The 26,972-nt window shown below is 34.9% G+C and overlaps 1 protein-coding gene across 4 annotated transcripts in view; it reads left to right on the top strand.

Annotated features, from left to right (window-relative positions):
- Positions 1–2,906: 2,906 nt before the first annotated feature.
- The window catches only part of TFPI (tissue factor pathway inhibitor), a 63,450-nt gene continuing 39,384 nt past the window's right edge, over positions 2,907–26,972 (top strand). For 2 of the 4 annotated variants that reach the window (XR_004623524.1, XM_011236040.3), the window contains exon 1: positions 2,908–3,175. The gene's annotated coding sequence lies outside the window, so the exon portion shown is untranslated. Of the gene's footprint in view, positions 3,176–24,818; positions 24,913–26,972 lie in introns of all 4 variants that reach the window. The other 2 variants (XM_019808972.2, XM_034654830.1) reach the window with 2 other exon arrangements.

Raw genomic sequence — 26,972 nt, 5'->3', positions numbered from 1 at the left:
CCTTTCTCTAACTTGGCTTTTTAGTTAAGAGTTTGGCACTTCCTGCATACTTTTTCTATAGCTCTTAGTTCAAGTTCCAAAAAAAGAAATCTGAATGGCTGAGCTTACCTCCACCTGAGCAGAGCCTGTAGATTAGCCAAAAATCAGTGTTCATTCCAATGAAAAACAGGCAACTTTCCTCAACAATCAGAGCAAGAAAGGAACATTGAATGTGCTTGAGTGGCAGGATATGACGTAATAAGGGACAATAATTATGCAGCAACGTTTCATTGTTAAAACTGAAGTTTTAACACACAGCAAACCTTTTTTTGGTGTGAAATACAGAATATGTGTGAGAAAAGAGCTAAAAAGAATATTAAACATCTATGCTTTGAAGTCAGACCACATGATTTGAATCAGAGCTCCACAAACCATACTCACCTTTCCTAAACCTGTGAAATGGCCATTGAAAGGGAGTGGAATTTGTCACCCCAAAAATATGCTTCTTCGGCATAAGGATTATTTTAGGCTTTTTTTTCCTGTTTGTTTTGTTTTTTGAGTGTTTTTTTTTTCCAAGTTAGAAAGATAGATCATATTTAATATTTCATTGGCTTGATTTAGAACTTTTATTTATTTATTTAAATTTCTTTAATTGACATGTAGATGATAATGCTATCTTAGTTTCAGGTGTATAATACAGTGATTGATCATTTTGCTCACCACTGTGGGCTACATACCATTTGTCACCATACAACACCATTACAACACCATTAACTATATTCCTATGCTGTACCTTTTGTCCCCCTGACTTATTTATTCTTGTATCTCCTAAATATAGCAGAAAGTGTGTATATCCTACTTAGGATGATTATTTTTTAAAAAATGACAGACACAGGAAAAGCTTTGAAAATGGAGAAATTACCCTTTCTCAAGGGACATTTATGTTTATAAGAGAAATCGCCATCTATCCAGGTTTTTCCTTCTCTGTAGCAGGAAGAGGAGGATAACTAAATCTCTAGAAATTTATCAGTGGAGAAGGCAAAGACTTAAATTTGCATAGCAACCTAATCTTTGTTTACTGTCTTTTCCCAATAGCCTCCCATAAGTGGCTTACCCACCCCCCCAACATTATCTTTTGTCTTTAGAGATGTTTAAGTGGTGGCTTGGGCCACTTAAAGGAGTTATTCAGGTTTCCTAGGTATCTCCCATGTATACAGAAGGTATACATGTGATTAAACTTCTGTTTGTTTTTTCCTATTAATCTTTTTATTACAGAGTAGTCTCAGCCAAGAACCTAGAAGGGTAGAGGGAAAATTATTTGTTCTCTCCTACACCATTGTCAGGAAGGAAGAATTTTATTGGTCCTTCAAGGTCCTTCTAGCTGGAATAAGAATTAAATTGACGTGAGACAGGTTAATGGGAGAAAATCAAATTAATTTTGTACATATGGGTAATCCACAGGCATGGAAATTCCAAAGACAGCCAGGCAAAATTAGGTATATGTGTCATTCTGAACTAAGGGGAAGGCAGTAGGGTTCTGGGACTACAAAAGAGAGGAATGTAATTCACTGGCAGATAAAAAAGAGCAAATGTTTGGTAAACAAGTGTTCGCAGAACTATCAGAAACAATGAGACCTAGTAGACTTTGATCAAACAGGTCTTGCTAGGTTCCTCTCTGTCTACCATGACTATTCATGTCATAATGTAGTTATCTCTAACAATAGCTCTATTCCTTGAGCAGGTCTTCTATGTAAATTCTTTTAGGAGATTGTGGGGGATGTAATAATCTGCTGGGTTTTGATTGCTTTTAACTAAAAAGTAATCTTCATGTCAAAGTGGGCCATCTTGGGGTGGCCTGCTCTGGGCACCTACATCATAAAGAGAGGACCTTCTTCATAACCTAGTTGTGAGAATTAGATGAGGTAATTTATGTGCTAGACACTAACAGTCACTCAATAAATATTAAAAACACAGAAGAAAAGTTACCCCTTACCCAGAGATCAAAGAAATGAAGCAAAAAAAGTCAAAGGCACAAGAAACTGATGGCTTTTCTGATCAAATGACTTCAGCCTTCATGGCATAGTAGATTCTGACATCTTAGGAAAGCTCTAGTGATCTTAGTCTGATATGACCATAATTCCATTATGAAAATACTAAAGGTTAACCTCAATGACAGCAGCCGACAGCAGAGCAAATGGACATAACTTAAGTATTTACAAATCATGTAAAATGTTAATATCATCATCATCATCCAATAAGTAGTGACAAACACAATAGTTAACGTTTCTTGAAGGCTTGCTATGTATGGGAGCCTGTCTCAAGTGCTTTACATACATTATATGTATACATATATTTATATGTATTAATCCATTTATTACTAACTTATATCAAACCTAGAAACTTTGATTATCATTATTTTAGGGAAAAAGAAACAGAGGCACAAGAGAGTTTAAATAATTGACCAAAGTTGCAAAACTAGCAACTAGCTGAGTTGCAGGGTTCACAGCCAGACATGCTGCAACAGAAAATGCAGCATATTGCCTCTCTAATCATAGGAAACTTCAGTAGCCCCCAGATTTTTTTCATAAGTATACTGATAATGTGGATAAAATAATGTGAAGAAAAAACAAACAGGAGAAAAAGTTAATTTTATTAAGTAATAATGTAATAATAAATATATATTGCTTTAAAAATATATACTCTTGAGGGAAAAAGTGTTGTTTTTTTTTTAACTGATTACAAAAGGAATCCTAGAAAGTAAAAGAAAGAGTTATTCAAGAACAGTAATTGTGAATTCTTAGTGTAAGCTGTTTCCTTTGTTTCGTCCATAAAAGAAAAGCCTTTCAAAGAGTTTGGCAAAATTAGCCTAAATACTGTTGGAGTGACCTAAACAGGAAGCCTGGCTGCTACTCCCAACTGCCAGTGATCTCTGAAACCAGCTCTGAGGCTCCCTCTGCTCCAATAGACAGGAGCGACTTTGGGCTGTATAACCGTCAAATTCTTACCTCGCCCTTTCATTGCTAGCAGGATCAGATTACATTTCTTTCACTATTCTCCACTCCCCAGTTTCTTGATCTGTTTAAAAGAAGAAGTAGAAAAGATAAATCCTCTCTTCAATGCCTGAAAGGGAAAACAACATAGCCTCAACTCCACTTTGAAAAAATCTTTCCAAGAACTTTCTTCAGAGATTTTACTCGTGAGTATTTGGCAATATACTTTCTAGCCCATGAGAAATAATCTTTATTTCTTTTTTCTTGGGAGGAAAGCAGGGTACTGAGAGGCAAAGCCTGGTAGGGGAGGACCATTGTCGTTTAACCTACAATGAAAATTGACCCTTCTCTGTAAACGAAGTAAACTCGTATTACAATGCACAATTAAGTTCTCAGCACTTTGTCTTCTTCAGCAAATATATATGCAGTATATACTTATGCTTTTTTTGTCAGAAGTTGGTGAGACGTAGCCTTCCTTACAATTTTCAGCTTGTAGTGGGAATTCTTTACTAATTGTGTCTGTTTAATTGGAATTTTCTGAAGCTTTGTTTTACTTCTAAATATTATTTATTAACATATAAAGAAATAGGATAAAAAGACTCTCTGGCATGTTTAAAGAAATTTTTTTCATTGCTTTTAATTGTTGGTAGTTAAAATGAAGTATAAACATTAGAATCCTTGTAATCTAAATTAAATATTTTATGCCTACAGTAACTAATCTCTCTAAGGAAATGCTTTACAAGTCTTTAAAGATCAAAGCTCATATTCTAAGATACTTAAATAAGAATATACAAGAATAAGAATCGAACTACAGATAGTGCAATTATGTTAATTAAAGCAATAGATCACATTCCTACATGATGTACTGTTGTGTTCATGTTGGTTATGAAATGACATTAAAATTTGCTCTGGTAGTAAATAAAAGCACATAATATAGAAGTACACAACCACAGAAGTATAATGAGCCAAAGTTATTTAATTATGGAGAAAGCTCATTTGTATATTACCAAAAAATGAAGGCCAACAGTAGTGCCATGTAGGAAAAAAGAAAAGATAAGCAACAGCCACACTGAGTCACAGTGCTCTGGAAATTAGTCACAAAATGACTTTGTAAATTGTGTGATAAACACAAAGGGCAGAACCCAAGCAGGAAGCATACAGCCCAGAGAGTCATATTTTATGTGTAAAGGCATAATATTTACGTCAGAAGGGAAATGTGTCAATTTTGAGATATTGCAAAGTTTTTAAACCTACCAAAATCCTTTCCTAAATATTTTTAGATTTTTTATAATTCATCATTCTAGTGATGATTATTTTAAGACATTTTATCTGTATCTCATCTAATCTTTAAACTGAAAACTGAATAATGTCTTTGAAAATGTGTTTGAGTATGCAATTTAATTCAGAGACTCTGGGTTAATAAAATGATATAAAATATTCATAGGGATCAACAGAGATTAAAAATATTAATGTAAATACAGATAATTAATGTTATAGACATAAACCCAAAACTTTAAAATACTTTTAAGAATTTGAATAGCTGTACTGGGAAACAAATTTGTCTTTAGGTGACTGACCATAGAATCTTGTTGAACTTTAATGACATACCCATTACTATTTGGTTCCTCTTTCTATTGTGCTGAATGGCACAAATTTTGTTTTGTTTTTGTTTTTTTAAAGGTATAGTCTGATATCTTTAAGAATTTGTTTTACTCCCAATGACTAGATCAAAATCCCTGTGGGAAATGTGGCTCCTGTCCAAATGAATTATACCCTCAGTCAGTGCTTGCTAGTCTGATTGATTGTCTCTAACTCTAGGCTTCACTTGTATGTCGGTCATACAAGTATTTTGACTAGAATCTTCTATTATAAACATTTTTGCTAAATTAAGAGATAAAATAATCTATGAAGTGGAAAATTGTTTTTTGTATTAAATTATAGTTTTCATAACATTAATTTACTCTTTTCTTCAGAATTAATTTCCTGATCTTTGTTATCTGTATTATTCAAATTCAAAAGATAATTGAACAAGATGACTAACTACTGGAAGAAAAGACCAAGTTCAAAGGCTTTACTTATTCCCAGAACACATAGCAACTAATCAAATAGTAAATATGCTATATATTCTTTAGAAATGGTTGGTTTAAATTCAATGTCACAAACTTTTAAGAAACTTCACCAAATATCACTACCTAATTAGCAGGAAAAAAAATGCAAAGTGAAATAGTAAAGGGCAGGAAAGACAATATGCAAAGGGAAGGGAAGTACTTAGAATAGGTTTTCAAAAATATTTATTAGTATACATTAGATAATTTGAATGATAATATTGGTTAAAATAAGTTATGTATTACCAATTTATTTTTGCTTTGTAGGCACAATCGAGGAACTGTACTATAATCTAATTCACCTATTTCAATAAAGGCTTTCTGAAGCCCCCTCCCTTTTCTGTTTTCCATCTAAAATATTTAACTTGGGAAATAATTTACAGAGTTGCCTTTTTTAAAACAAAATACTCTTAAATGCATTTTACTTTTTATAAAAATATGCCAATATTATAATTCCTTCTGATTGTTTTGTGCTTTGGAGAAATCTGGATTCAAGAAATTGAGTGAATTAATGAAGTCCTTGTTTCTGAATATTAAGTCTCACCAAAATGAAGAAAGGGTACGAGTTATTCCAGAAAGTTCTTTCATGCTAGACCACCTCTATTGGGTCTCTGAGATCCTCAGTGACTGGTTTCTTGGTGTGATATATCATTTTCAGGAGTCCAGTCTTCCTATTACTCTTCTTTCCTTGTTTTCATCTCTTCTCCAAGTGACAGGTATCATGTAGAACCAGAGCTTAAAATTAAACTACCAACAGGCACCTGGGTGGCTCATCTAAGTGGCTGCCTTTGGCTCAGGTCATGATCTTAGGGTCCTGGAATCAAGCCTCACATTGGGCTCTCCGCTCAGTCAGCAGCTAGTCTGTTTCTCCCTCTCCCTGTTATCTCTCTCGCTTTCTCTCTCTCAAATAAATAGATAAAATCTATGGAGAAAAAAAAATTCAGCTACCAAAAGGTTGAGGGTGACCTAGTCTTTTCCACATTGCTTCTTTCCAGAACCAATCACAAAAAGCACTGGACCCATGTCAAATCTGCTCTATTCATCTCTCTTCGGGCCTTCCTTTGGGATTCTATGTTCTCTCTCGGTTGGAACAAACACATTTTAAATTTATCTTAAAAACAAAAGAGCAAAAGGACACCGTGGTCCATAGTAGAAGTCCCAGTGATGGAATATTTCTATCCCAATTGTTCTGTCTGGGGGGCCAGTTTCCTGAGGTGACATGGACTTATTGTAAGGAATTCCCAAATCAAAATGTAATGGTAGCATTCTCTCAAGCCTGAATAAATATTATATGTTGCTGATTAGGGTATTTCAACATCAGAAATGTGAAAGTATCAATCAATATGGCACTAATAAAATGTAGTGTTTTTATTACCAAACATAATGTGCCACGGACACCTTTCAACTGTACCACACCCTCAGACCACCACCACTCTGCTGTCATCTTGAGGCATCACATCATTCCTCATTCCTCCTTCCTCCACAAGGCTTAGAAATTGAGTAAATCTTAGTAAAGTGTTGAGTCTTCAGAATAATAATGTTTAGGGGCGCCTGGGTGGCACAGCAGTTGAGTGTCTGCCTTCAGCTCAGGGCGCGATCCCGGCATTGTGGGATCAAGCCCCACATCAGGCTCTTCCGCTATAGAGCCCTTTTTTACTTATTTGGTGTCTTCTTTTGAATTTAGTATTATATATGATAATATTTTATCTCCTTTGTTGGTTTATTTGCTATCATTCTTTTTATTAATAAAATAAAAGTACACATATTATAATGTTGGATACCTGAATTTTTAAAAATCAAAACAGATTCTTCCTGTTTTGTTTCCTGGTGAAAATAGGAACATATTTTTACCTAATATTGTTGTACTGGAGGCTAATGTTTTTTGGTCATATTGTCTTTTTTGGTTTTGGTACCAGGGTAATTTGGGCCTCACAGATTGAGTTGGCAAGTATTCCCTCCTTCTGTCAAATTTTCTGGAGTAGTTAATGTAAAATTCATATTATTTCTTCTTTAAGTATTTGGTGGAATTCACCAGTGAAACCACCTGGGACTGAACTTTTCTTTGTAGAAAGGTTTGTGATTACAAAATTCAATTAAAAAAAAATAATTATAGGGCTATTCAGGTTATCTATTTCTTCTTGAGTGAGCTTTGGTAGTTTGTGTCTTTCAAGAAATTGGTCCTTTTATCTAAGTTGTCAAATTTATAGGCATAAAGTTGTTTATAATATTAACTTATACTAGAATCTATATGATACAAAAACTCTACTTCTTGGCATGAGTAATTTGTCCCTTCTCTATTCTTTTATCAGTTCATATCAAGGTCTTTGAACTTTTAACTTGTGTGTTCATATATGAAATGGCCTTTTAGGCAACATATAGTTTGGTCTTGATGTTTTATTCAATCAGGCAATATTTGCTTTTATTTATTTATTTTTTAAAAAATATTTTATTTATTTGAGAGAGTGTGCATGTGCTCCAGTCGGGAGAGAGACAGATGGAAAGAGAGAGAGAGAAGCTGACTTCCCTCAGCATAGAGCCCAAGACAGGGGCTTGATTCCATGACCCTGAGATCATGACCCCAGCAGAAATCAAGAGTGGGACACTTAACTGACTGAGCCACCCAGGCACCCCAGACAATATTTGCCTTTAAATTAGAACATTTACATTTGATATGATAATTGATGTGTTTGAATTTAAGTCTCTCACTAAGCTATTGTTCTATTGGTCCTATCTATTTTTGTTTTCTTTTTTACTTATTTGGTGTCTTCTTTTGAATTTAGTATTATATATGATAATATTTTATCTCCCTTGTTGGTTTATTTTCTATCATTCTTTTTATTTTAGTGGTTGTTTGGGGGCTTAGAATATACAGCTTTGATATATCCCAGGCTACTTTCAAGAGATACTAACCCATTTCTCTTACAGGATAAGAAACTTCACACAGCATACTTCTACTCTTCCTTCCCTGGCCTTTGTGCTATTGTCATACATTTTGTTTCCGTATGTTATTAGTAACACACTACAATGTCATTACTCTGGTTTCAGTGAGTTATCTTTTTTAAAATAAACTTTTTAATTAAATACATTTAGATTTAAAGAAAATTTATGAAGCTAGAAAGACTAGCCATATGCTCCAAACTCCTTTTACTAACATATTAGTATGATACCTTTGTCAAAATTGGTGAGCTAATTACCTTTCAAACAGACTTAAATGTTAAAAAAAAATCTTTTATATTTGCCCATGTAGTTACATGCTCTGGCATCTTCATTCTTTTGTATAAACCCACCTTTCCATTGGTGTCATTTTCCTTCTTAGCCACAGTTCTCTCTTTCCATGACTCTAATTACATGTATATTAATTAGGATGTTTAAAGTTACCTCACAGCTCAATTTTTTATACCAGTTGAAGCAAACATAATCCCAAATGATAAATACTGTACACAAAATTTATATTTAGCATTAGAATTTGATTTTATAATCATGCATGAGAACATGTACATTATTTGAATTTCTACACATCTTGTTTGAGTTCTTTGGTTTTAATCTCATTTAGCATAGTTGTTCAGTCTATGAGGAAAGGAAATAGGTACACAATGAGAAATCATTATACATCCACATTCTGATGTTAATGTGTTGTATCAAAAAATTGTGAGATAGGCAGTTTTTCCTAGAAATGCCTAGTCCCTTCTTTTGGTGCCAGTAATTTTATTCCATCCAGTTCCAGACTTCCCAGGATTAACCTCTTTTTATATGTTTTGTATGTTTTCTCTTAAGGAAATCCTGATGAATGTATCAACTGAGGAAAGATAGTTTAATCAAGGAGAATTTAGATTACCCTCAATTCACATGGCAAGAGAGATTTTTCTTTCCTATTTGTGGTCAGCTCCTTTAAAGCCATTTTCAGTTTGCATTCATTAATTAAAGCCCTTTAAAAAGTTAAAGGTCCCTGAAAGGATTGTTTGGCATTTCATTGTTATATCAACATTACTCTTCCCAGTACCACTTACTGCATTCCATGTTATCATCTCCATATTCAGGAGCCAGAGAGATACAAGTGAACATCTATCCTTGTAATAGGCACTGGATGCCTCACTTAAAAAGACATAAATGAGTGGGCATCCATGGATGGTCTTTAGAAATGTGTGTGAAAAAAATATTTGTGCACATGTGTATTTGCATTTTAGAAAGGAGTCTGTAGTTTCCCTCAGGAGCTTACATATCACCATGAAGGATATAGCTGAGATGCGATTAAATAGCTAAAGAAAACAGTACATAGAATTAAGATCAAAAAGAGTATCAAGTAGTAATATGTCCTGGAGAAGGTAAAATAAAGAAGTTATCTTTAGGGGCGCCTGGGTGGTGCAGTCGTTAATCGTCTGCCTTCGGCTAAGGGCGTGATCCTGGCGTTATGGGATCGAGCCCCACATCAGGCTCTCTTGCTATGAGCCTGCTTCTTCCTCTCCCACTCCCCCTGCTTGTGTTCCCTCTCTCACTGGCTGTCTCTATCTCTGTCAAATAAATAAATAAAATCTTAAAAAAAAAAGAAGTTATCTTTATAAAGCTTTTTTTTTTTAAAGATTTTTATTTTTAAGCAATCTCTATATCCAACATGGGGCTCAAACTCAACCCTGATATCAAGAATGGCATTGACTACCAACTGAGACAGCCAGGTGCCCCTCTTTATAAAGTTTTTGGTGTGAGATAAGCCATCAAGTTATCCCATCAAAAAGAAATCTTTGAGAAAAGGTCTTTTTGAGAAGCCAAAGAAGAGATTAAATCATTTTAAGATCACTTTCAGTTCTATTATTTCACTTGAATAAGCAGATTCAATTTTTAATATCTTCAAAGCTGAGCATTAACTATACGCTTTTTATTTTATTTTATTTTTAGATTTTATTTATTTATTTGTCAGAGAGAGAAAGAGAAAGAGTGCACAAGCAGGGGAGGCAGCAGGCAGAGAGAGAAGCAGGCCCCGCGCTGGGAGCCCAACTGGGGGCTCGATCTCAGGACCCCGGGATCATGACCTGAGCCAAAGGCAGACATTTAACTGACTGAGCCATGCAGGTGTCCCGCCATATGCTTTTTATATATTAGCTCCTTTGCATGATACAAAAAGTAGGCAGTGTCATATATATTAATAATATATGAATGAGTTTAATTATTAAAATTTAAGGTAGCTTACCAAAAAATCAAAACTCTGTTCTTCATTCTCAGAATATTAAAATCAAAGGAATTAAGTAGGGTATTTACAGGAAGATGTTATCTGATTCCTGATTATATGAGTATGTATTAGATTGAATTTGGATAGGAAAAAAAGAAATGACAATTTGGACAGACTAACTCATCTTCATAAAAATGTAAAATAATGAGCATTCATTGTAAGGAACCAAGAAAAAAAAATAACTATTTTTGGATAGCCTGAATAAAAAAGGAAGTGGTACCATTGCTTTTCATTCTCTGGCCCATAGTTCTCATTCTTTTATGGATCTGACATTTTATAGTCTTGAATGGAAGTAGCTGAAGATCAACATGCTGATGGTTTCTGGAAGTCCATGACTCAGCTCCCTGAGGACTCCCTGTTCCTTTACAGCAATGATTCAGGGAAGTTGAACTCAGGATGTCATCTAAACATATGGGTACAGCCACCAACAGCTGCAATCTTTTTTGTTTTTTTTTATTTAAAAAAATATTTTATTTATTTATTTGAGAGAGAGAGCGAGAGAGCATGAATGGTGGGGAGGGGCAAAAGGAGAGGGAGAAGTAGACTCCCCACTGAGCAGGGAGCCCCATGTGGGGCTCAATCCCAGGACCCTGGGATCATGACCTGAGCAGAAGCAGATGCTTAACTGACTGAGCCACCCACGTGCCCCTGCAGTTTCAATCTTGAACTAAGCTCAACACTTTCCATTAGAGCACAATCATAAATTCCAGGATTTTTTCACATTAGGACTTATTTCACCAGCAATTAATCCCACTGAGAATGAGAAAATTGATCATAATTGGTTCATCATGTTTATTGTACCTAAGGATAAAAACTTTAGATATTTGGAACTATAACACCTTTCCAGTCAGAACAAAAGTCACCTGCTTCCTGTCTCTTAGAAAGGCCCTTCTAACTGGACTTAGAATCAAATTGACATGAGACAGATTAACAGGAGATACTAAATTTAATATCATACATACGGGGAATCCACACAGACATGGAAATTCCAAAGACTGTCCTGCAAAATGAGGTATATATGTCATCCCAAACTAAGAAGAAGGGGGTAGAGGTCTCGGACTTCAGAGGAAAGGAATGTAATTCACAGAGCAGTAAGAAGAAGATGAGATGTTTGGTAATTAGTTATTAGTCCTGCATACAGATAGATCACTCAAGATAAAATTTATCTCTGCTAATAACCTTTATTCTGGGAAAGACCCTCAATTTAGATTTTTCTATGTAGTTAAGGGAGGGACTAAATTTTTCTTGAGGTTTTAGGGTGTTGCCTTCAACTTAGAATCACACCAGAGTGGCCCATCTTGGGGCTGTCTGTGCTGGTGCCCTACATCATTCATGCACTAACATTTTGCTCTCCTTTTCTCATATAAAATTGAGATAATCAGAAACAGAAAACTGAGAAGACTCTAATATATTTATCTAAACAGAGACAAAATCTGGGACCACAACAGACTGTGAGGGGAAATAAGAAAATTGACCTGACTTTGATTCTTGAAATAAGAAAAGGTAGTATCAACCTGAATTCCATTAGCTACGAATCACAGTTCTAATTTGAATGGTCTCAACTGTCTTTCTATGTCTTTCCAAAGTTCATATACCCCTGCCCATAGATGTCACATTCAATATGAGTTAATAGAATAATTAGAATTAATAAATAATTGGGGTGCCTGTTTGCCTCAGTTGATTAAGTGTCTGATTCTTGATTTTGGCTCAGGTAGTGATCTCAGGATCGTGAGGTGGGGAGTCCCAAGTCAGGCTCTGCACTCAGTGCAGAGTCTGCTTGAGATTCTCTCTCCCTTTCCCTCTGACCCTCCCCACTCATGCTCTCTCTGTCTCTCTAAATAAATAAATAAAATCTTTAAAAAAAGAATTATTTGTATAACCAAAAGATGATAATTCATTAGAATTAATAAATTATTTATATGACAAAAAGATGATAGATGATAGATAGATGATAGATAGATAGATAGATAGATAGATAGATAGATAGATGATAGATAGATAGATGATAGATAGGTAGATAGATGATAGATAGACAGACATAGTTAGAGAAGCAAGGTCTGCAATGCCATTTTCCTATCTTACTCTACAATGAGTACCTAGGAAAGCAAATACAAAAAGTAGGAAAAATAGAAGCAATCATAGATTTTTCTATATTGTTCTCTTTTTTTAATATGGATACTAATAATAATAGAGAAAGCCACAGTTAATATATTTAATTCTTTTCTTTCTCCTCACATGTAAATTTACAGTATTCATTTGTGTGTTTTCTGTTTACTTCTTTTTGGAGCTATTAGCATTAGAAGTTGAACAGAATTGAATTCTCAGAAACCTTGACTTTGGTTTAGATATAGAATATTAACTTTGTTTTTTCCCTTTAAAGAAAAGAAATGAAAGCAGTATGCTATGACAAGCTTTGCTTTTAACTAAACTGGGTTAGTATGGGAATCAGAGTCACTGTGATGAGGAAAGATGAACTCAGAGAAATGAATGCCACCTTCTTTTGAAAAAAAAGTCTTACAAATTTAACTATATAACCTGGAGAAATCATTCCATGCATATTTTTCTAAAAGACTTTTGGTTATTATGGGTAAATATATCATGAAGAATCTTTGGTATTTGGCATTATTTCCTTTATTATGTGTTTCTACTTGGTTGCCCTTTGACCACTCTAGTTTTAGCATTAAAAGATTTATATCACATTCTCTCCAGACTTTAAAGATTTTTAGAAATATTTTTACATATTTATATTTTCCCTATTCATAACTTTTAATTATCTCTTTATTCTCCTTCTTCCTCCCATTGCTTCTCAATTTTCCTTCTCTACTTTTTTCCGGTTCTCTATTCTCTCTTATCTAGCAATAAGAAGTAATATTTCTTATTATTGTTTAGAGGGAGATTGTTTTTCCCTTTTAAAAATATACACACAGAATATAAAAAGATTTTTTAAAGATTTTATTTATTTTTTTGCCGGGGGGGTGGGGGGAGAGAGGGAGAGCTCACAAGCAGGGGGAGTGGCAGGCAGAGGGAGAAGCAGGCTCCCCGCTGAGCAAGAAGCCCATTGCCAGACTCCATCCCAGGGTCCTGGAACCATGACATGAGCTAAAGGCAGATCTTTAACAGACTGGACTACCCAGGTGCCCCTAAAATTGTTTTTTATTGTTTCAATTGATGAATTTCTTCTTGACTTATTTTACTTATAGAACTTAGGGCCAGAACAGAGAATAAAAATCCCCTAGTTACAATCTGATGAATGTTAAGTTTCTAGAGATTGTAAATAATCTGAAAATCACTTTAGGGGAAAAAAAGGAAGATATTTGCAAGAGTGGGTCTTTCTTGTGAGAATAGAAAGCGTGGTTGCCTTTTCCTTGAATGGTCACAATTCCTATGTTTGAATTGAAGTTCTGCCAATTTGCAAATGTAAGACTTTGGGGGGAAAACTGTTTCTGGGATTCAATGTTCTCATTAAAAAATGCTTATCCTTACGGTTTCTTTTATCTCTAACTGTATATAGTTGTATCACCCTACTCTCCACTTCAGTTTTTGTTTATTTTTTTTTAAATAAATAGTTTATACATGTATGCTATTTGTTTGTAACATGAAGATATTCACTCTTTCTCCCTGGTGTCACCATTTCCTTTCTATGGGATTTACTTTTCTTTTATTCCTTACATTATAAAGGACAAGAAGTTAGGCCTATAGGGTGAACAGCTTTTAATATATTATTCTTAGAAGAAACTTTATAAAATCATATCTGACAACTGCTCCTGGGTGTAAAAGCAAGAGAGTAACAACGCTTTTTATCACTGAGATTGTCACAATCTAAAATAGAGATAAGTCTTATGATTTGACCTATTAACTAACTTTAGGGAATTTCACATTACACAATTCTCCGGAAATATGACTTCCTGTAATAAGAGCCAGACCTAAGAGATGTTTTCCTGGAGGATTGGCCAATCTTTAGGTAAACATGAGTGGAGTCAATAGTCTGCAATTATTTCGGGAGCTTTTTTTTGTTGTTTTGATTTGTCAACTCTGTGTTTCTAATATTAATTTACTTACCAAGTCAGAATGTTTTGCTTCATTGTTTCCCATATTTTATCTTTACTCTGCATATACTTCTAAAACATAATCTAAAAATTTGACTTCTAGGGATTCTGGCTGGCTCAGTCGGTAGACTGAGGAGACCATGCAACTCTTGATCTCAGAGTGGTGAGTTTGAGTCCCACGTTGGGTGGAGAGATTATTAAAACAAACAAACAAACAAAAAACCTAAAAGACAAATAAAACTGTTTTTAAAAAACTTTAAAAATTTGACTCTTTTATAGCAAAACATCAGGCATTATTTTAATGTCAAAACAGTTTTAATGATAAGAAAAGGGGATTCTTTATAGACTGATATTATTTTCTCATCTCCTAAGCATCCTCCAATCAAAAGCAGTTGAAATAAATTGATTAATAACCAGGTTGTGAAAGTAAAAACAGAAAAATAACTGCCAGTTGGGTTACATTTGGCTGGTGGTAGGACAAAATCACAGCACCACTAGCTTAACTAATGAGGCTACTTATCTCATTACATTGTCTTATTATACAAAGCACAGAGGTGACATACTTTAAATCTGATTAGCAAATCCACATTCTTCTGTCATTTTATTTCCATCACTTATAGCAGGTAGTTTTTTCTTAAGATTTTATTTATTTATTTGAGAGAGAGAGAGAGCACAAGCCAGGAGGCGGGGCAGAGGGAGAGGGAGAAGCAGGCTCCCGGCTGAGCAGGGAGCCTGACCTGGCACTTGATCCCAGGACCCCAGGATCATGACCTGAGCTGAAGGCAGACACCTAACCAACTGAGCCACCTAGTGCCCCTAGCAGGTAGTTTTTATTTCAGGGAATTCTCAATATTACTAGATGGTTGCTTCAGCATAGGCATTACATAAAGACAAGTGAACACAGACATCATGTGGCCTTTCCCATGTGGCTCCATTTAAAGCAAGGATCTTTTTCAAAAATACCCCATCTCCAGCCCTGGAAAATAGCATACTTTCTTTCTTATATCATTGGCCAGAGAGCTATCATATACAAATAATTAAACCAATCACTGTGAGGGAAGTGGAATCACCAATTAATGTGGATTAATGAAGAGTTTATTATTTATAAATTTATTCCTGGGGCAGATGTAGGCTATCTTTCCCTGAGAACTAGATTTATGAACATATTCAGGGTGCTAATATCAACCAAAAGTGGTAAAGAATGGTTGTTCAATATACAAACAAACAAGATAACTGAAACAACAGTTTAAAAAGTTCAAAAATATGGGGTATCTGGGCGGCTCAGTTGGTTGAGCATCCCACTCTTGATTTCAACTCAGGTTACGATCTCAGGGTTGTGAGATCCAGCTGAGTGGAGTTGGGCACCTTGCTCAGCAGGGAGTCTGCTTCTCTCCCTTTCTCATTGACCTTCCTCCCACTCACACACGTGCACTCTCTCTCTCTCTCTCTCTCTAAAATAAATAAATAAATTTGGAAAAAAAGTTCAAAAATAGATCTATAATCTCACTGGCCTAATATATATTCCCTTATTAAAACATATTTTTCTGCATGAACAATTTTTACTTAGTTTATCTTGAAATAGACATATATTTTTGTATTTAGCTTTTAAATTCATATTACCATGGTTATTCCCCACTATATCTTCTACTCATTATCATTACTAATTAACTTTGTGTAATATTACATCTGGTAGATGGATGTGCTGCCATATCTAATAATTGCCATAATGTTGCATATCTATATTTAAAATGTAACATTTTTATGCTAAAATAAACATGAGTTTGCATTTAGCCATTTTCATATATTTAAATTTCCAAGTGTGTGATATTGCTAGCTTAATACATCATCTACCTTTTTGAACAAAGAATGTACACATGCAGGAAAAACTATTTGATGATTAAATAATAAACCACTTATATATTTCCTCTTGCCAACACTCCTCAAAGTCTTGCCCTTTTTTGTCTTTTATGTCTGTCCAACTGATAAATTCCAACTCAGAATCCTTCAAAAGTTTAATTTTTATATCTGGCAAGAAGGAGCAGATTTTCAAAGGCAGAAATTATTATGAATTTATAATTTTGGATTCCAGAAGCCCATAAATCCTTTAATAAGAAATTTTCAGTATCTCCTTTTATTTCATCTGGAGAAAAAAAATCAAACCCTCACATTTTTAAAAGTCCACTGTTTCTTGACATTTTGAACAATGTCAACCTCTTATTCACCTAGAAAATTGAATCACAGCAAGAAAATCTACTTTCTACTGGCTCTTCAACTTTCTCACAAAACACACACATATAACATGCACGTACCTGAAAATGTATCATATCCCTCTATCCCCTGACCCCCAGAAAAAAGAAAACCTCTTGTTTTAATGGGATATACTCTTTTCTTCAGGCCAAAGTTAGGTCCTCTTTACCTGTTGCCCAGGATCTCTATTCATTTTATAGGATCCTCTGTTCATTTTATTTTTATTTTTTTCAAAGATTTATTTATTTATTTTAGAAAGAGAGAGAGCATGTGTAGGAGTGGGGTGAGGGGCAAAGGAAGAGGGAGAGAGAGAGAATCCCAAGCAGACTCCCCACTGAATGTGGAGACTGATGTGGGGCTCAATCCCATGACTCTGAGATCATCACCTGAGCTGAAATCAAGAGTTGGGCGTTCAACCAACTGAGCCACCCAGGCGCCCCTCTATTCATTTTATTTTTGTTTTAGCTTCTTTCTCCCTCTTTCTAATGGCAGGAACATATAAAACTATACCCTCCACAAAGTTTCCCTTAAAATGCTCTCTCTTATTTTTCAGGCTACACTTATAAAATGATATCCTACCTTGCTGTTTTCACAGCCTCTGTTCCAGTTCCTTCAATAGCTCACCTGCTGCTGCCCACACCACTGTACCAAATCTTTTGTAATTTTGCAAGGGTGCTGACAATGTCATTGTCACTAAACTCCCTGCATGTTTTTTAGCTCTTGCATTACTTTGAACCCTTTGTGCTTTAGACATTGTCAACTTGCAACAATTTCTTGAAGTGCCCGCTTCCCTTAACATTCATGCCACTATAGCTTGCCAGATTTCCTTCTGCTTCCCTGGCTATTTCTTAGTCATCTTCTCAGATCTCTTTTCCTTATCCTCATTCTTTGGACTTTAGTTCTAGGGTATTCCTTTCCAATCTTCACACTCACCTCAAAGAGTCACAGATTACATAAAGTTTGGAAAAACACTTAAAAGAGGAAGAATGCCTGCTGCATAGCAAATGCTATACAAGTACTTGTTAAATCAATTTCATCCACTCCATAGAAGTCATTATCACTTATACTTTGATTCTCACATTTCTATCTCTAGCAGAGATGTCTGCCCTGAGCTCCACATCTACATATTGGGCTTCTTATTTCATGGCTCCAATGAATGTCTTACAAACACTTCAAACTCAAACTGCCTTACATTGAATTCATCACCTTCCTAAAGCAACATGTTCCTTTTCTTAGGCTTCTCAACTCACTGCCTGGAACCATCCATCAACTCTTTGTTAAATCAGGAAGTGTAGCTGTCCTTGATTCTTCTCTCTTCCTTACCTTCCATGTAGTTTTAATCATCAAATTATCTTGATTTACTTTTTAATTTCCTCACAATTCAGGCCACTTCTCCCCACCTCCACTTCCAATAATATCATATATCATATGTGCCTCTCTCTCTTTTTAAAAAGATTTTACTTATTTATTTGAGAGAGAGAGAGGGGAGGGGCAGAGGGACAGAGGAGAGGGACAAGTAGATTCCTTGCTGAGTGGTAGAGCCTGACATGGGGCTTGATCCCAGGACCTTGAGTTCATGACCTGAACCAAAACCAAGAGTCAGATGCTCAACTGACTGAGCCACCCACATGTTCCTTCAACTTTGGTCTTTAGTCAAGATTTTTTTTTTTAATGTTTGTAGATGTGGCTTCTATTTCCTCTAAAGTTTGGGGAAAAAAGAAAATAGGATACTTTATAGATTTTCAGTATCTTTTTTACATGTTCCTTTGTGTAGATTTATTCTAATCTCTTCATTCAGTCTTTGACTGCTGGCTGAACTTCTGTGTCCTCTTCTCAAGTGTAAGGGGCAACTCCCCCCCCCCCCCCCCGGTTTTTTAAGGCTTTGACCTATGCCCTTCTTGAATGTGGTTAGCTAAGGCTTGGGTCAAAAACCACCTTCCCATATATATTGATAGAGTGATGTATTTACGTGTATTTACATACACATTTGCATAGTAATAATTATAATCACTAATGAAGTATAGAATTTAAACTAGAAATAGAAAACATTTAGACAACTCACTAAATTAAAAATTATAATAATGACCACAGTAAAAACTTATTTTGGTTAATGAATTATACTTATAGGATTAGCAAACCAGAGAAACTGAGTTTCATCCTGTAGTTCCTTTGGTGATATTGCCTACTCATAGTCTTCAATTCACAATAAAGGTAGTATTTCAAAGACAAATACAGACAGACAGATATAAGTAATTAATCTATTGAGTTATATTTTCCTGAATTGAATTTAGTCTCTATCATATCAGTTTTGCTTATTTTAAGGAAGCTTTGGGAAAGTCCAGAATCGAGTCCTGCCTCTGTCACTTACTAACCATCTAGGCATATGATGTTGGAAAATAAATCACCTATCTCTAACATAAATCCAGTATACCTGTCCCATTGGCTTTACAGCATTATTGTCAAGATACAGTAACCTAATAGGTAAGAAACCACTTCAAAAATGGTGTTTTATAATGATATATCTTTGTACTTCTAATATCATTTCTTAAAATAAATGTATTATATTCCATATAGTCAGAACCTCAGGACACTTTATCTTTTTTTTTAAATCTTATTTCATAGGTAAATAATCCTGATGCCAAAATAATGCTTATAATGATGACTCCGTGTCCCAAGAATGTGGGACCTGGGGGGAAGTTAGTAAAGAGATAAAAAAGGTTCTGAGCTGACTTGTTAGAATTTGGTATGTGGCAAATGTGCAATTATACAGCCTTAGACCTCTCTTGGGAAACTGCCCAAACATTTGCATTCCCACAATGTATTTATTCAAAAAATACTCTTTTCTTGAGAAAAGTCTGGCTCTCAAACCTCTCACTGAGGTGATGCAAGTTTAGAAACTCTGTACTCAGGAACAAGAGTTGGAAGCCTATTAAGAATAGTTTTTAACAAAAATCCATTTCCGGACCCTAGTCATTACGAATATTTGGAAATTTTCCACTGAAAATACTATTTATACAAAATGAACTTCAAAACATAAAGAGAAAAGAGAAAATTATTAGAATCTCTATAGGGTTTTTATCTTTCCCCTTTCCCACCATAAGTTTTATCTTAATTTTTTCTTTCTTCATTCATTATCCTTGGTGTTAGTATGTAGCAAATTCACCCAAAATGAGAAACAGTCAAGGAAGCACATAGATTAAAGATAAAAACAGGCTCCAGATTTTAGTGGGCAGAGGGTAGCTCCCCTATGGATCAGCCAAATTGAGTGGATGGCAGTAATAAACACCAAGAAGGTAACAACATTAGCCACTGCTGAGCAGAAAATTGGAATTATTCTTCAAGCTATTTTTTTTTTCTTTTCTAGTTGTCAGGTTTTGTCTCTCCTGTCTTTCACTGGTACACCACAAAGAAGCAGCCAAAATGAAATTTCTTTCTTTTGGATAGGCAAAGTATGCATTGATATCAGAAATTAATAGTAAAACTTTAAAAAAGAAGTTCAACAATATATGAGAAAGAAAATTTGAACTAGGAAGTTTAAATTACATAAGCACCATTCTGATAATATATAAGGAAACACAATATGTAATTTTTCCAGATTAATTTAACGATGGTAAAATAAAGGGCTCCTGGGTGGCTCAAGTCAGTTAAATGTCTGACTTTGGCTCGGGTCATGATCCTGGGGTCCTGGGATCGAGGCCCACATTGGGCTCCCTACTCTGTGGAGAGTCTGCTTCTCCCTCTGTGTACTCTCTCTCTCTCAAATAAATAAATATTTTAAAAAGATGATAAAATAACAGGAGTTATTAATGATAGATCAGTGACTGCCCACTTGTTGTTTTACGCCTTTCTTAGAAATCTAATGCTGTAATTCCAACCTACTATTGGTCTCTTCCATTCTCTGTGAGCATTTTGCTTTTTGAATCCTGCTTTAAGTTCCCATCCTTATCAATATCGTTTGCCATTTCCTTTGAGTTCTCTTTCAGTCACCAAAGCCAAATCACCAACATGTTTCCAGCTCCAATTGACTGTGATCCTTAGAATATTCACTTTTCCTTAAGATCTATACTGCTCACCTTATAACTTGTAGCCCAGCAATTCTTGGGTTCCATACCTAACCAAATTAGAACAAAAATGTCTCTGTTTGTCCCTAAACTCTTCACAAATCAGTGCTATAATTTCAGTTATTTTTTAGACCTTCAAAGGAGTCTGAGATAACATTCTCAAGAAAGATTTAACTCCATGAATTTTGAACTGCCATTTTTATAGTATAACATCTTGTCAAGAATTACTTACATAAATTGTGATAGCTACAATTTACTGAACTAGACACCATTCTAATTCCTTTACAATCTAATCTAATCTAATCTCTTTTTAATCCTCACAGCCAGTGAGATAGGTTCTAGTAAAATATCCATTTTATAGATGAGTAAACAGAGGCAAAGAAGGAATAAATGTACTATCAAATTCTGATAATTGGTAAGTTACTGAAATAGTATTTGAAGTTTTACAGTCTGTACCAGTTTTCCAGGGCTGCCATAACAATGTGTCACTGACTGGGTAGCTTAAACAATAGAAATTTATTTCCTCACAGCTCTGAAACCTAGAAGTTGGAGATCAAGGTGTCAACAAAGACTGATTTCTTTTGTGGTCTCTCTTCTGGACTTTTAGGTAGTAAGTCTTTACTCTGCATGTATCCATATCCTAATTTTTCCTCTTTTTTAAAATAAGGACACCGGTCATATTGGATTAGGGTCCACCTCAAACTTGTTTGTCCTCAATTAGCTCTTTAAAGTCCTCATCTCCACATACGGCACAGTCTGAAGTACTGGGGGTTAAGACTTCAACATACGAATTTGTAGGGGGACACACAACTGAGCCCATAACACAGTCTAACTCCAGACTCCTTCTGTTAATCACTAAACAAACCTAAAAAGGAGAAAAGAAGGAAGGGGGCAGCAGTGGAGGGTAGAGGAAACAAGGAAGGAACGAAGGAAGGAAAAAACGGAAGAGAAAGAGAAAAAAAGGAGGAAGGGAAGAAGGAAAGATATTACTTGGGATTACAGCATGGAACATTTACTTGGATTGATTTGCTGGTTCTTGGTTTCCATAAGGAATTTAGCCATCTCTACTACAGTGATATACTTGCCAAGCAAACCAGAGTAACCTTGTGGGCAGAGTGCTTTGTAGAAATTGCTGAAGACAGATTAACCAGTTTTTGGGAAGGCAGCTTAGTATGATGATATGACCATGAGCTCTGGAGTTACAGAGATATGGGTGCAACCTTAGCTCTGTCTCATTCTATTTAGAAAATTTATACCCTTTTCCTCAGCCTCAGTTTTCTTAAGATGAGTATAGTATTTCATATAGTATAAAATTTTTAAGAGGATTATAGTTGATATGAAGTTCACAGACAAGCTTACATCGTCAATAAGTGAAAATCTCAAGGTTCTTCCCTTTTCCTTTCCATTTTTGGCTCCTCACTTCCTAGATTCATACAGACCACTTCCCTTTCTTTCACATACTCTCTCAAGAATATTAATATAAAAAAGAATGTTAATATCATACTTAAATAGTGAAATAACAAATAATACATTTCTTTCACCTAATTACCTCTTTTCTATGTATACCTTTTGGCATCTCTCCTATATACTACCATTTCTTTTGATTGGATTTTGGCAATCCTTCTTGTTCCTCTTTTGATTTAGAAAATACCTACCACCTAAGCAAAATTTTATAAGCACAAAATCTACTCTATTCACCTTTTCTTTTAAAAATTTCTTTTTAAACAAATTTTTCAATTGAAATATTTCATACTTCCAATGCTTCCAGAAAAGTGGAATAAGCAATGTAAAAACACTGTTAGAAAAAGAAATATTGATGGATGACCACTCCATCACATTTGCTTCTAATCTCTTTATTTTTTGATGGGACTGGTAGAAATAAATAAAACTGCATGGATATATCCAAAGATCCATATTGTAACCTAATTTTAGCTCACAAAGTATATCCTAATTAATTCATTTATTCACCAGGTATTACTTAGTCATCATTTTGGGTACTAAACATAGAATTGTGAATGTTTATATAAAGTGTCTGTGCTAAGAATGGAAAATGCTTTAGTGATAGAGACAGTGAACATGTACAAAAATAAATATGTAAGTGATGGTAAGTGCTATTCAGAAAACAAAGCAAAACATTACCAGTAGGAATGTGAAATGGTACAGCTGCTTTGAAAAACAATCCAGCAGTTCTTTAAAATTTTAAGCAGAGTTACTATATGTTACAATAATACCACTCTTAGTTACATACCCAAGACAAATGAAAACCTATGTCTGCTCAAAAACTTGTGCACAAATGTTCATAACATTATTCATAATACCCCAAAAGTGGAAAAAGCATGAATTTTCATCAACTAATAAATGGATAAATTATTGTATCTCTATACAATAGGATATTTTCAGCAATAAAAAGAAATGACATACTGATATGTGCTATAGCATGGATGAACCTTGAAAACATTATGCTAAATGAAAGAAGCTAGACACAAAAGGCCATATAGTAGATTAATTCATTTATATGAAATGTCCAGAATTAAGTGATACAGTGACAGGAATGAGATTAATGGTTACCTAGGGATGTGGAATAGGGAAATTGGGAAGCAAGGAGGTGATGGCTAAAGGGTGGGAAGTTTCCTTATAGGATAATGAAAATATTCTAAGAGTGACTGGGGCAATGTTTGTACAACTTGTAGATACACTAATAGCTACTGAACTATTGAATTATTTTTAAAAATCAAATTTACTAAAAATAAAAACTTGTGCTTAAGACATTTATATGAGGGGTGCCTGGGTGGCGCAGTCGTTAAGCGTCTGCCTTCGGCTCAGGGCGTGATCTCAGCGTTCTGGGATCAAGCCCCACATCAGGCTCCTCCTGCTAGGTGCCTGCTTCTTCCTCTCCCACTCCCCCTGCTTGTGTTCCCTCTCTCGGTGGCTGTCTCTATCAAATAAATAAAATAAAATCTTTAAAAAAAAAACACTTATATGAAAAAGAAGAGATAAGCCATAAACCAAGATAAAATATTTGTAAGGAATCTATATCCATAATAGATAAAGAACTTCTACAGTTCAGTAATGAAAAGACAAAGAACCTTAAAAAAAGAAAAACCAGGTTATTGGGATATAAAATGATGAGAAACCGGTAGTGGTTACTTTTTAAATAGGGTGCTCCAAGAAAATCTTTTGAAGGAGACGATAACTGGAAAGGGTCCTATCTAAACGAAGGAGTCTGCTATTCCAGTATCTTGTAGAAGAGTATTCTCATCATAAGAAATAGTTGTTTCAAAGTACTACACCGAGAATGAGTATGGTTTATTCAAGAATTAGCAGTTTCATTGAAGCCAAGGGATTAGTAGCCCAGTGTTCATGAAGCCAATAATTACAGGAAAGACGGATAGGAAATAAGGAAAAGTTGAAGGGGGAGCTGGAAATGACTTATTGGCAACTTTTCCCTTGATGAAATGACCCTGCCTCACGATGATGATGATGATTTTATCAAACATTTCCCAGCTCCTGTCTTACATCTTTAACTGCATTTATACAGGTCCACTTAGAAAACATAGCCTCAAATACAATCTGTCCAGACTGAATTCATCCCTAATATCCACACCAATCAATACTTATATTAATTTACCTATTTGTATGACTAGCACAATAATTCACTCAGGATATACTTGAAATCTCTGTCCTTCATATCCTGTATTTACTCAATTACTCAGTTTTATCAATATTTAACTCAAAAAGTCTCTCAGACCTTCCCTTTTCTCTGTAGTTTCACTGATAGTTCCCCGTTCATAACTTCGGTCTGATCCTCTGCAACATTCTAGCTGACAATTCCACTTAAATTTGCCCTCTCGACATTTGCCATACGTCCTGGATTTTATTAAAGCACAGATCACATCATTGCTTTTTAATACTTTTCTAGTTTAGAAAATCTACTGACTTCTCCCTAAGTGTAACATTATTTGTTAAGGTACTTTCCAAAAATATTTAATGGGAAGGCCCCTTGTCATATAAGTTTGGAAATGCATTTACTACGTTCTCCCATAGAATATACAATTGCACATTACCATAATAAGGATCCTATAAACATCCTACAGTTGAGAAACCTATATAAGCTTTTTAATTCAGACATAAATACGTATTAACCTATGAATACTATTTTTATGTAACAGCTATAACATCTTGCTGAACTTATATTCTGAGAACACATCTTGACCTAAAAGGATAAAATTGACACTGCAGATTAGCATTAAAGTGCATGGAAAAGTAAGTTATGCAACATAACTATAAATTATTCTGTGGATTGTATAAAATATGTTAATTAAAAGGCATAAATTTTTAGAACTGGAATGGAATTTAAGGACAATGTAGTCAAAGTCATGTATTTTATAAATCGGGTTCAAAAATATGGGGCACCTGGGTGGCTCAGTCGTTAAGTGTCTGCCTTCAGCTCAGGTCATGATCTCAGAGTCCTGGGATCAAGCCCCTTATTGGGCTCCCTGCTCAGTGGGGAGCCTGCTTCTCCTTCCCCTCTGCTGCTCCCCCACCTTGTGCTCTCTCACTCTCTCTCTGTCAAATAAATACATAAAATCTTTAAAAAAAATAAAAATATAAATTTATTTCCAAAGGTTATTTAACAGGTTGCTGGCAGAACTAAGTTTAGGATTTTTAGTTTGTCACCCCAAAACATAAATACTATTTTTATTCAAGTTAAACAATTTAACATGTGTGTATTTTTCACTGCTATGTGCTGGCATATACAAAGATACTCTGACAATTTATCTAGGCATTTAACATTGTGTTTTTATTTAACTCAGTCAGTTACATGTAAATTCCTAAGGTCAAGGCTTCCTTTAGATTTCTTAATCTCTTTTAGTGTCTAACATATCATTACATACAACTAGTCACTAACACAACACATTTATATAATATATCCTTGCTTAAATAACTTCTGATGTTGAATTAGAAATTCAAAGGGATTAGCAAGAGTGAAGGCCTTCTTCCTGGTTCACAGTTCACACCTCCTCGCATGTGTCCTCACATAGTGGAAGAGATGAGGGATCTCTGTGGGGCCTCTTTTATAAGAACATGAATCTTATTCCCTAAGACAATCATTTTTGAAAGACCCTACCTCCTAATACTATCACATTTGGGAGTTAGGATTCTATACAGGAATTTGAGGAACACAAATAACTCAGATGACAGCATAATCCCATCAACAATGGTGAAGGTTCAAGTCATCAACACTTTATAGTATCAGTTTTTACTAATTTTTGTTATACTATCTCACAATAGTGTTAATTTTAATTTTTATGATGACTAATTATGTTGAGTATCTTCTAATATGCTTATTTGCCATTTGCCTATAATCTTCTGAGAAGTGTTCAATCTTTAACCCATTTTAGTTGGATATTCATTTGTAATTTCTCATACATTTTCAATGTATAATCTTCAGATACATGAGTTTCAAATATTTTCTCACAACTTGTTTTTTCAGCATCTTAATGGTGCTCAACTTGATGAGTTGATTTTAATGAAATCCATTTAACAGTATTTTACTTTATAATTGGTGTTGTCTGTATCCTGATTCAGAAACCTTTGCCAACTTCATCATGAACATATTCTCCTATGTTTCTTTTGTAAGATTTAATGCTTTATCTTTCACATTCAGATCTTTGAATTCCTTTGAATCAATTTTTCTCTATGATATCAGGTAGGGTAGTAGGTATTCTTAATGGGTTCAGCTATTCAAAAAATGGAGTAGAGAAGGGCATTGTCAGTTAACCAATGCACAGCTTCAGTTTGGGTTTGCTGTCTTGTTTGCCATTTTGCAATGTAACTTAGTGATGCATTTGGAAATCTTAAAAAGGAAATTAATTACAATGATCTGTAATTAAGTCAGTTCACTCTAATTGATCTCTACGGATTACAGTTTTATCAGGTCATAAGAAGTTGTACTGTCTTTTCAGCGGCGTGCTGAAATCAATCTTTTTTTTCTTAAAGATTTTATTTATTTATTTGACAGAGAGAGACAGCCAGAGAGAGAGGGAACACAAGAAGGGGGAGTGGGAGAGGAAGAAGCAGGCTCCCAGTGGAGGAGCCTGATGTGGGGCTCGATCCCATAACACCGGGATCACGTCCTGAGCCGAAGGCAGACGCTTAATGACTGAGCCACCCAGGCACCCCTGAAATCAATCTTTTGCTCTGGGAGGTTGGGCTAACTTGAATTCAAGCTCTGGATCAGCCATTACTTAGCTCTCGCTTGCTACAGTGCATACTCAACCTTTTATCTGTCTGACACCCTTCCATTTTCTGGAAGCAACAAT

The sequence above is a fragment of the Ailuropoda melanoleuca genome, chromosome 2 (assembly GCF_002007445.2).
Source record: "Ailuropoda melanoleuca isolate Jingjing chromosome 2, ASM200744v2, whole genome shotgun sequence".
Lineage (NCBI taxonomy): Eukaryota > Metazoa > Chordata > Mammalia > Carnivora > Ursidae > Ailuropoda > Ailuropoda melanoleuca.
Note: the sequence above shows the minus strand (reverse complement) of the source record. Positions and strands in the feature narration are given on the sequence as shown.